The 10,262-nt window shown below is 42.7% G+C and overlaps 1 long non-coding RNA gene across 1 annotated transcript in view; it reads right to left on the bottom strand.

Annotated features, from left to right (window-relative positions):
• Window positions 1-4,217: 4,217 nt before the first annotated feature.
• LOC145534705 (uncharacterized) overlaps window positions 4,218-10,262 on the bottom strand; it is a 42,621-nt gene continuing 36,576 nt past the window's right edge. The window contains exon 4 of the long non-coding RNA XR_014074893.1: window positions 4,218-4,438. This is a non-coding gene — a long non-coding RNA (uncharacterized LOC145534705). The remainder of the gene's footprint in view (window positions 4,439-10,262) is intronic.

Genomic DNA, 10,262 nt, shown 5'->3' with positions numbered 1-10,262 from the left:
TTCTTCCTGATGGTCCCTATTTCTCAAAGTTGCATCAAAGTATTCTTCTTACTAATTGATTTCTACAGATAGAGACAGATGTGAGTTACAGTTTATTTCCAAGATGTATGTTAGTCTGCTCTACTGAATTTTTTAAATGTTATAAACCTAAATCTGTAATTTATTCACATTTGCTCAGGACACTTGAACAAGTTGAGTTCTTGCTGTTGCTTCTTGTGGATGTAAAGGGCTAACGAATTGTGAAGGTTCTGAAGATATTAAAAAATGACTGTAATTACCTAGGACACCAAGGGTTTGAATACCAACTGTTTTTCCAGCATCTGCCTATAAATATATCATGTTGTCAGGCTTCATGGAGCTCAATGGAGAACCAAGCTGCCAAATAATTATCTTTGGAAATCATTTAAATGACCACACAGGAAATCCTATTTATCTTAAACAGTACCACACACAGAAAAACAATGCAATATACTGTTGATATTTTAAGAATATTTAGACTACTGATTCATAACATATGATCCTTGAACCTTTCAACTTCTCTGCCTGATATGGCTTGGTCAAATAAATGACTTAAAAATACATGACATATGCCAAAATGCAGCATTTCGCTCTAACTGAATTATCGAAGTACAGAACAAACACATTTTAGCTATCTATTAGCTTCATTTGTGGATGTAGCCATCAGGACTGCCCCAGGATGCAGGAGGCACACTCGGCTGTGAATTTCAGCAGGGAATTTTATAGAAGCCAACAAGAGATGTTGAGGCACCAAGATCAGAAGAGGAGGGAGCTGTAACCACCCCAGGCTGACATGATGAGGGGAGGAAGCTTGTTACAGCATTCACTGTGAGCAGAAGGGTAGGAGAGAATGCATCCAACAAGAATGGTGCCAACATTATTTCCTTCCCACTTAGGTCCCCACAGAGCACTGAGTCGAGTTCCCCGTGCTATACAGTAGGGTCTCATTAGTTACCTATTTTATACATAGCAGTGTGTATATGTCAACCCCAATCTCCCAATTCATTCCACCCCTCACTTCTCCCCTTGGTATCCATATGGTTGTTCTCTACATCTGTGTCTCGATTTCTGCTTTGCAAATAAGTTCATCTGCATAAGCCTTCCCTGGTCGCTTAGTCTGTAAAGACTCTGCCTGAAATGTGGGAGACCTGGGTTCAATCCCTGGGTCAGGAAGATCCCCTGGAGAAGGAAATGGCAACCCACTCCAGTATTTTTGCCTGGAGAATTCCATGGGCAGAGGAGCCTGGTGGGCTTCAGTCCATGGGGTCACAAAGAGTCAGACATGACTGAGTGACTAACACATTTCCTCTGCACCATTTTTCTAGATTCCAAATATAAGCAATATTTCTGACTTATTTCACTCTGTGTAATAGTCTCTAGGTCCATCCACATTTCTGCAAATGGCACAGTTTTGTTCCTTTTTATGGCTAATATGCCATTGTATATATATATATACCACACCTTCTTTACCCATTCCTCTGTGGATGGACATTTCAGTTGTTTCCATGTCTTGGCTATTGTAAATACTGCTGCAATGGACATTAGGGTCACGTGTCTTTTTGAATTACAGTTTTCTGGTTATGGGTTTATGGGTTTATGACCAGGAATGGGATTGCTGGGTCATACGTAGTTCTGTTTTTAGTTTTTTAAGGAGCCTGCAAACTGAATGGTCCTTGGAGATCAGGTCCTTGGAGACACAGGCAGCCCCTGGGAAGCACACGGCATCATAGCTGGGAGGAAGCCAGGGGAAAGTACCCCAGTCTGTCTCTCCTCTACTTCAGTCCTGATGCTGTCTCCCAAAGTCAAAGTCAATCTGAGCAGAGGGTAAGGCAGCCTGAGTGATGCAGGTAGGTCCTAGGAGTAGATCTTCACCCTATCCCCAACTCCCTGGTATGGAGGCACCTGGAAAATGGATCTGGGTTCCTATGGGAAAATAATTAGCATGATAGAATTTTGAGTTCCCTTTGAGGACATCTATCGATAAACATTCAGAAGAGCAGTATACAAGAGAATCATGTATCTTTTAAATAGATCTGTACATGCACTGGGGCTTCCCTGATGGCTCAGTGGCAAAGAATCTCCCTGAAAATACAGGAGGCTTGGGTTCAGTCCCTGAGTCAGGAAGACCCCCTGGAGAAGGAAATGGCAGCCCACTCCAGTATTCTTGCCTGGAGAATTCCATGGACAGAGGAGCCTGGTGGGCTCCAGTCCATGGGATCACAAAGAGTGGGACACAACTTAGCAACTAAACAGCAACAATAACTCAATGTATAATGTGATAATTAATAATACAAAATAGTATTAGAATATAGCTTCTTTAGAACCATTAATATCAAAAGAAATTCTTGTCAAATCTAGTGTTGATGACCCAAAAGGAGACTTAGCGACTGAGTAGCAGCAATAGTATTTGCAATACTTATTTCAAAGATAAATATTTAAGCTCTTTCAGTATTATTTGAGTAGCAGGAATAAGTAGAGAGGTGATCATGTATTGGCAACAGCATCCACCCCTTGTAAATTACAACTGCAGACACCAATTGGGCGAATTTATAAGTCAAAAAAGAGCAAAAGCTGAAATTAAGCTACTCCTAGCATATTTATTTATTTTTCTCTTTCTTTTAAATTTGGGTTTGCATGTCTTTCTTTAAAAGTTTCACACAGTTCTCGAAAGCATAAAAGGGTCATTCTATTAATTGGGGGAAATTGCACCCTCCTCTACACAAGGCAGCCATTGATTGTACAGTAAGAGTCACAGAGGCCTGCAGTCCAATTTTCTGAGTCATCGTTTCATGCTGGACTTAGCATTATATTCATCTTTTTTAATTCAAGTCAGCCTTCTCTTTGAAGCTGTGTGCCTTCGATTTTAATTTGGTACAGATTTTCACTTTGAAGCAGATGAAATACTTTGATTCTTTGGAATGTCTCATACTTGGTGGTTAGGAGTTATTTTCATATATTTATTGATTACAGTAACTGAAATTCTCCCTTTTAGGATGGGAAAAAACATAAAATATTACTCAGGGAAGGTAATGAACAGTTGTTGAACACCTATCATGTGCCAGTCTTTTCATCTTTCTCTTTGTTCCGTATCCTTCATTTTATTTCACAAAGAAGTTTGGAATAATTTTTCTTAAGAGGTCACAATCCTTACCATAGCTCTATGCAGCAGGTACTATTCATTTCACTTTTTTAGATGAGGAAGAAAGATCCAGAGAGTTTAAGTAACTTTGTAAAGCTATGAAATGAAACAGTGTGTGGATGTGGGTGTTAGTTGCTCAGTCGTGTCTGACTCTTTGAAACCCCAAGTTAAACCTTGCTATCTCCCCAATAAAAATGAGATTATCTACTAATATTAAACTCAGTACCAGAACAGCATCAAAATATACCTCACACCCCCTAGCAAAAGCTTTCAGTCACACCTGTTTCAATGGGATGGGTTTTACTGCAGCAGATTCATTCAAAGAATTTTGGATCTGCCATGGAGAGGCCCTAGCTGAGCCTTAGTGATTGAATCTAGGAATTAAAGGCCTCAGCTTTTTGCCAGTTTATGCCACACCCTCATTTCCAGTGATTGATGGGTAGAGAACCTATAGACAAGACAAGGTCCAGGGCAGAAACCATGCCAGATAAGCATGTAAGAATGGTTACTCTGAGTTTTCAAAGGTGTTTGTCCTCTAAAAAAAATACAAATGAACTGATTTACAAAGCAGAAACAGACTCATAGACTTAGAGAACCAACTTATGGTTGCCAGGTGGAAGACTGGGGAAAGGGATAGTTAGGGAGTTTGGGTTGGACATGTCCACGCTGCTATATTTAAGATAGATAACCAACAAGGAGCTACTGTATAGCACATGGAACTCTGTTCAATATTATGTGGCAGCCTGGATGGGAGGGGAGTTTGGGGGAGAATAGATACATGTATATGTATGGCTGAGTCCCTTCCCTGTTCCCCTGAAACTATCACAACATTGTTAATTGGCTATGAAAAATGAAAATGTTAGTCGCTTAGTCCTGTCCGACTCTTTGCAAACCCATGAACTGTAGCCCACCAGGCTCCTCTGTCCATGGAATTCTCCAGGCAAGAATACTGAGTGGGTAGCCATTCCCTTCTCCAGGGGATCTTCCCAATGCAGGTAATCAATCAGCTATACTCCAATACAAAATAAAAAGTTAAAAAAAAATACGATGACTCTTCAACTTTCAGCTGCTATATGATCAGCCCATCAATTTAATAACAGCTTTGGGGGTAGAAAACACTGTCACATTGAATATACGAATCAGTTTCACATCCTGATTTCAAAGATGTTGAAACATTCAGAGAAAAAGCACATGTTGGAAATGAGGAAACAAAGAGTTCCTGGTGACATCATTTTCGGAAGTAAACTTGCTCCTTGTAGTCAGCTGGATCCAGACGATATTCTGGGGGAAAGAAAAGCAAAGAGGAAGAAGAAGAGCTGTTGATTTTGAATTGTGCTGCCCTGGATAACCTACTAAGATGGTGATTCTAATGGGTAAATGGGTCACGCCTGGGGCACTCTGTCTCCTGGGCTGGTTCCCAAGTCAGTAGACTTGGATTAAAATCAAGACTCAACCACAGTGTCTCTGAGCTTCCCCAGGCTTCACGAGTACAGTGGGCAGGCAAATGCCTTTCTTATGAGACTGGTGGACATTTGGAAGAGCTCACTCGGTGGGTTATCTTGCCAGGTGGTCGAGACTGTTGTATGTCTTCTGCAATGGTTTTATGACCTATTGGTCTCAGCCACCCTGCCTGGGAGTCAAACAGTAACTAAAAGAGTCAAAAAAGATTATTTCCCTGATTCATCCCTTTGCCTGAATCTCAGGACCCCAGAACCCTGTCCAGAGTCTCCTTTTCTATTCCCCTCCCCTTTTTTTCAGGAGTATTTAAGGTGCATCTCATGGGCTCAGGGTCCTTAGTTACCCTGTGGCATCCACCACGTTCCCCTCTGCTGCTCTGGGTCCCTGCCATGACATCAGCAGCAGCTCCCAATTCCTGGGAGAGGCCAGCCACTTCTCCAGGGACCCTTTGCCGGATCTGCTGAAACTCCAGTGTCAGTCGTGCCAAATTTCACATCTGAGAGATAGTGAACGACAAGGAAGCCTGGCGTGCTGCAGTTCATGGAGTTGCAAAGAGTTAGAAACCACTTAGCAACTGAACAACAACAACAGGGGTCCCCAGGGACTGCTTTTAGTTGGCACTTACGCTTTCATGACAGTTCCTATAATTCCAGGGGACATTTAAGTTTTTATGAGAGGTTAAAATAAGTGAAAATCACCACTCAGGTCTGACTTCCTGCTCAGTCACAAACTACATAGAATCAATAAGTCATGTAACTACCGGGGTCTCAGTTCTTCCTTCTTAAGAGGGCTGGAAGAGCTTATTTCCTCGGTCCTTCCCAGCACTGATATTCTCTGCATTAAAACCATTTTGGCTGTTGTAAGAAAATACGAAGCCACATTTGTCGTATTTAGAAAACATTAGTCTTAGAGCCTCCTTAAACATATACTGTTTAGCATTTTAAAAGTAAGCATCTGTTTGATGTTGGGAGAAATTATCTTCTGGCTCCAGATGTGATCCTGTTCTCTGTGGAAACATCTATTTAAAGCCCACGTCTCTAACCAGCCTGGAGGCAGCTGCCAAGATCTCTTACGTTCCTTTACCTGTTTTCTAGTCTTTGCAGGATAAAGATTTTGTGAAGCTTTTCCTGCTCCATTGGCTTCTTTTCTTCCGTGTTGAGAACTTTTTCTAGCCTGGAATCATTCTCAAGTTCCCACTGCACTTCTTCTGTGATCTAAGAGTAAAGTGTAGTCACTGCGGACCCCCATGGCCTCAGGATTTAGTTTGAGAGCAAACCCCAATGGTCTTTGGATCTGAAATCACCCTGGAGGGCTTTCTACTGAGATGCCATGGAGCAAAATATTCTAGTTTGATATGAAAACTCAACATTCCAAATCTTTATTCTCTTTTGCTTTTCTGTTTCTGCCTTCTCTATGAAAGGTACGGGTTGTTTAAAAAAAAATTCAGCGGAGTGCATTTGAAGATCTAATTGGCTTCATTCAATGATTCATGAAATCGAGAGGCATCCCATCTGACAAAGTTAAAAAAGCTCCAAGGAGCTGAACCAAGTGGGAGGTTTTTATAAGCACATGGGGTGGGGAGAAAGAAAGAGTAGATTCCCTTACTTCCTTTGGGGGATGGAAAATGGGCCAGTTATCAGTGAATTACCTATTTCTGCTGTCCAGGCAAGTCTAGATGGACTGGTATAAGATTACAGACCTGGGAGAAGCAGAAATTGCAATACGGTTGGGATTTAAGTCTTGGTTTGCTGACATGAGGCTTAGCACAGGTGACTTCCATTTGGAGTCTGTTGTCTCTATTTTTTTAACAAAGTGAAACTACAACATCCTAAGTTTTTGGAAAGGTTAAGTTTTTGTGTTTTGAAGGTCTAAGTGACATTTGGTAGAATGTGTGTGTGTGTGTGTGTGTGTGTGTGTGTGTACGTGTGTGTGCTCAGTTGTGTCCAACTCTTTGCGACCCTACAGACTGTAGCCCACCAGGTTCCTCCGTCCATGGTATTCTCCAGGCAAGAATACTGGAGTGGGGTGCCATTTCCTCCTCCAGGGGGATGTTCCTGACCCAGGGATTGAACCTGCATCTCTTGCATTGGCAGGCAGATTCTTTATCACTAGCGCCACCTAAGTGTTTGATAGAATGTCCCAGAACTAAATAATGAAGTGTGTATGTGTGTTTGGAGGGTGGGGGAGGGGGAGCGGTGATTGGGGGAAAGGGAGTTCCATGCACCTTTTCCCTGGCTCTCATATAGCTCAGAGATTCAGAGCTTGTAGAGGCTTTTTTGTTGTTGCTTTTTGAACTTTTTTGCATTTCTGTATCCCACTCCCAACTCACATACCCATATCACTTACTTACATCAACAGCAAGTACTGGAAATTGTAGCCTATTTACTCTTTCATTATTCTCTGGAGCCTCTAGCTTTTAAAATCCAATTTGAGAGAATGTTCTTATAACTGAACCTAAACTCATGGGAGAACTTCACATTTAGACACTGTAAGGGTGTGTGTGTGTGTGTGTCTGTGTCTGTGTCTGTGTGTGTTGGGTGCTCAGTCGTGCCCAACTCTTTGTGACCCCATGGACTGTACCCACCAGCCTTCTCTGTTCATGGAATTCTCCAGACAAGAATACTGGAGAATTGCCATTTCCTTCTCCAGGAGGTCTTTCTGACCCAGGGATCAAACCGGCTCTCCCGCACTGTGGCAGATTCTTTACAATCTGAGCCACCAGGTAAATGCCCCAAACTAAAAACTTCCAAAAATAAGATCTCAGAAGCCAAATTTAGGAAGTCTAGACTCTCTGTGAGTGATGATAATAGTGAGTCTTATTTTTTATAATATTAATGGCTGCCATTCATTAAGCACTGGTTACATTCCAGACTCCATCTGGTATATGTATCACCAACAATTAAGCAAAATTTTTGTTTGCTTGTGTCACACCAAAAAGACTTAGTAGATTTCCCCGAATTTAAAGAGATATGGTTACAAATATTGACAGCTTCACTTCCACTAAGTTGCCTGAGAGGCCACTGGCAGGTGCGGGCCTGACCCGGAGGAGGAGCAGAAAGTGAGATGCAGTGGGAGGCTCCGGTGCCCGGGGTGTGAAGGACAGGCCATGGCGGGAAGCACGTGTGAAATCACCAGCAAGGATTGTAACCGGGAGCCCCAGGATGGGCATCATGGACCAGCTGCTGCAAGGGAATCACGTTTATTTTAAGCCAAGTTGCTTCTCATATGGATGATTCAGTGACATATGCTGGAGAAGGGAAGGGACACAAGGGTTTTTGAAAACAGTTCATGAGTCTCAAGGAATGTCAGAAAAACTAGGCAACATTTTGTGTGTTTGTGTCTGTACATATGAGTGCATGAGTGTGTGTTCACGTATGTGTCTATACATGTGTGCTTATGAGTATGTATCTTTTGTTATGAGTATATATGCCTATGTGTTAATACGTGTGTGTGTGAATATGTATGTCTGAATACAGATTGTGCATGGGTGTGTGTTCATGCATATGTGTGCATGATGTGTGTCTATATGTATATGTATGAGTGTGTATTTATATATGTAGTGTCCATGCACATATGTACAACTGTCTGCACATGTGTGTATCTATACACATGAGAGTACAAATGGATATTTGTGTCTGTACTGTGTGTGTTTCTGTACATATGTGTGTGTGTTAGTATCGCCACCATTAAGAGCTTGGACAATGGAACAAGAGACAACTGCGTTCAAAGCTTTCATCATAATTGTACGTCCTCTGGGAAATTTCTTGATCTCTTTTTCTTACAGGCACTTTGTCTTTAAATTGGAAACAATAATAATTAATGCCTCATAGATTGGATAAAGCATCTGCCTACAATGCGGGAGACCCGGGTTCAATCCCTGGGAGGAAAATTTCCTGGAGAAGGAAATGGCAACCCACTCCAGTGTTCTTGCCTGGAAAATCCCATGGACAGAGGAGCCTGGTAGCCTACAGTCCATGGGGTCGCAAAGAGTCGGACACGACTGAGCAATTTCACTTTCATAGATTGTAGTGAGGGACATGTCAAAAAGCGTTGGTAGTGCTCTGGTTGATAAGCAGATAACAGCGTTAAGTCATCAGGATCACTACCTTCATCGTCATCTCAAGTCCCTGCATCCCAAGGACTCTGAGTCTGTGAGAGTGAGACAGCCCCCTCCAGTCCAGGATGCTAGCTTTGGTTGGTCTGTGTACTGTTCAAAAGTGTCTATTAGACTGGTGATAACTTTCTTGTCTTTCAACACAACCTGGAAAAACTAAGTTGACTGGTCCCGGTTATGACCTGTAGACAAGATTGCTCCATCCTCGTAGGTGAATGCAAGTCAGTTGCACTCTTTGTACGTCTCGTTGAAAGCAGGGCAGTGGTCTCTGGTCTGGTGGCAGTGGTGGCTTCAGAGTCTGCTGAACCTGAATTTGAGTCCTTAATGCAGCACCGTATGACTTGGACCCAATTTTTCTTTATTTGTTGTTTTTCTTTCTTGTTTCTTTGAGTGTTTTTAGGACCTCAGATATACAAATTGGGCTTCCCAGGTGGTGCTAGAGGTAAAGAACCCACCTGCCAATGCAGGAAACATAGAGATGTAGATTCAATCTCTGGGTTGGAAAGATTCCCTGGAGAAGGGCATGACAACCCACTCTGGTATTCTTGCCTGGAGAATCCCTTGGACAGAGGAACCTGGCAGGCTATAGTCCATGGGGTCGACAAGAGTCAGACATGACTTAGCGACTTGTATGCACACGCTTGTGTGAACTAGACTACTAGTAATCCTCAGTCAATGATACACTCTCATTGGTGTTCTATTTGGTTATTTTCTAAATGTAGTAAGACCAGTGAGGAGGTTTCCTAGGTGGCTCAGCAGGTAAAGAATCCACCTGCAAGGTAGGAGACACAGAAGAGCCAGGTTCAATCCCTGAGTCAGGAAGATCCCCTGGAGGAGGAAATGGCAACTCATTCCAGTATTCCTTCCTGGAGAATCCCATGGACAGAGGAGCCTGGAGAGCTATAGTCTGTGGGGTCACAGAGTTGGACACAACTGAGAGACTAAGTATGCATGCACATAAGACCAGTAAGACCAATGAGACCACCTCCCCAAACAAAAGCCAGGATTTGACAGCGACCTTCATGTAACCGTTAGGCCATTCCCTTATTTCAGCACCCCACTCCAGTACTCTTGCCTGGACAATCCCATGGACGGAGGAGCCTGGTAGGCTGCAGTCCATGGGGTCGCGAAGAGTTGGACATGACTGAGCAACTTCACTTTCACTTTTCACTTTCATGTACTGGAGAAGGAAGTGGCAACCCACTCCAGTGTTCTTGCCTGGAGAATCCCAGGGATGGCGGAGCCTGATGGGCTGCCATCTATGGGGTCGCACAGAGTCGGACACAACTGAAGCGACTTAGCAGCATTCCCTTATTTCATTCCAGCTCCACCTGCCCTGACTTTATCCGGAGTCTCGTGTTTATTACTCCTTTTCTTTCCTTTCTGTGCCCTCTCATTGCATTCATAAGTAATCCAAAAAGGAAACTTTTAATTATAATTGTCTTTTACTTTCTATAAAGGATATAATGTTGCATGTAATCCTGTGAAACTAATTTTTTATTCAGAGATTCATCTACATGATGATACACTGTA

Source organism: Giraffa tippelskirchi, chromosome 14 (assembly GCF_054371585.1).
Source record: "Giraffa tippelskirchi isolate mGirTip1 chromosome 14, T2T-mGirTip1v1.2.pri, whole genome shotgun sequence".
Taxonomy (NCBI): Eukaryota; Metazoa; Chordata; class Mammalia; order Artiodactyla; family Giraffidae; genus Giraffa; species Giraffa tippelskirchi.
Note: the sequence above shows the minus strand (reverse complement) of the source record. Positions and strands in the feature narration are given on the sequence as shown.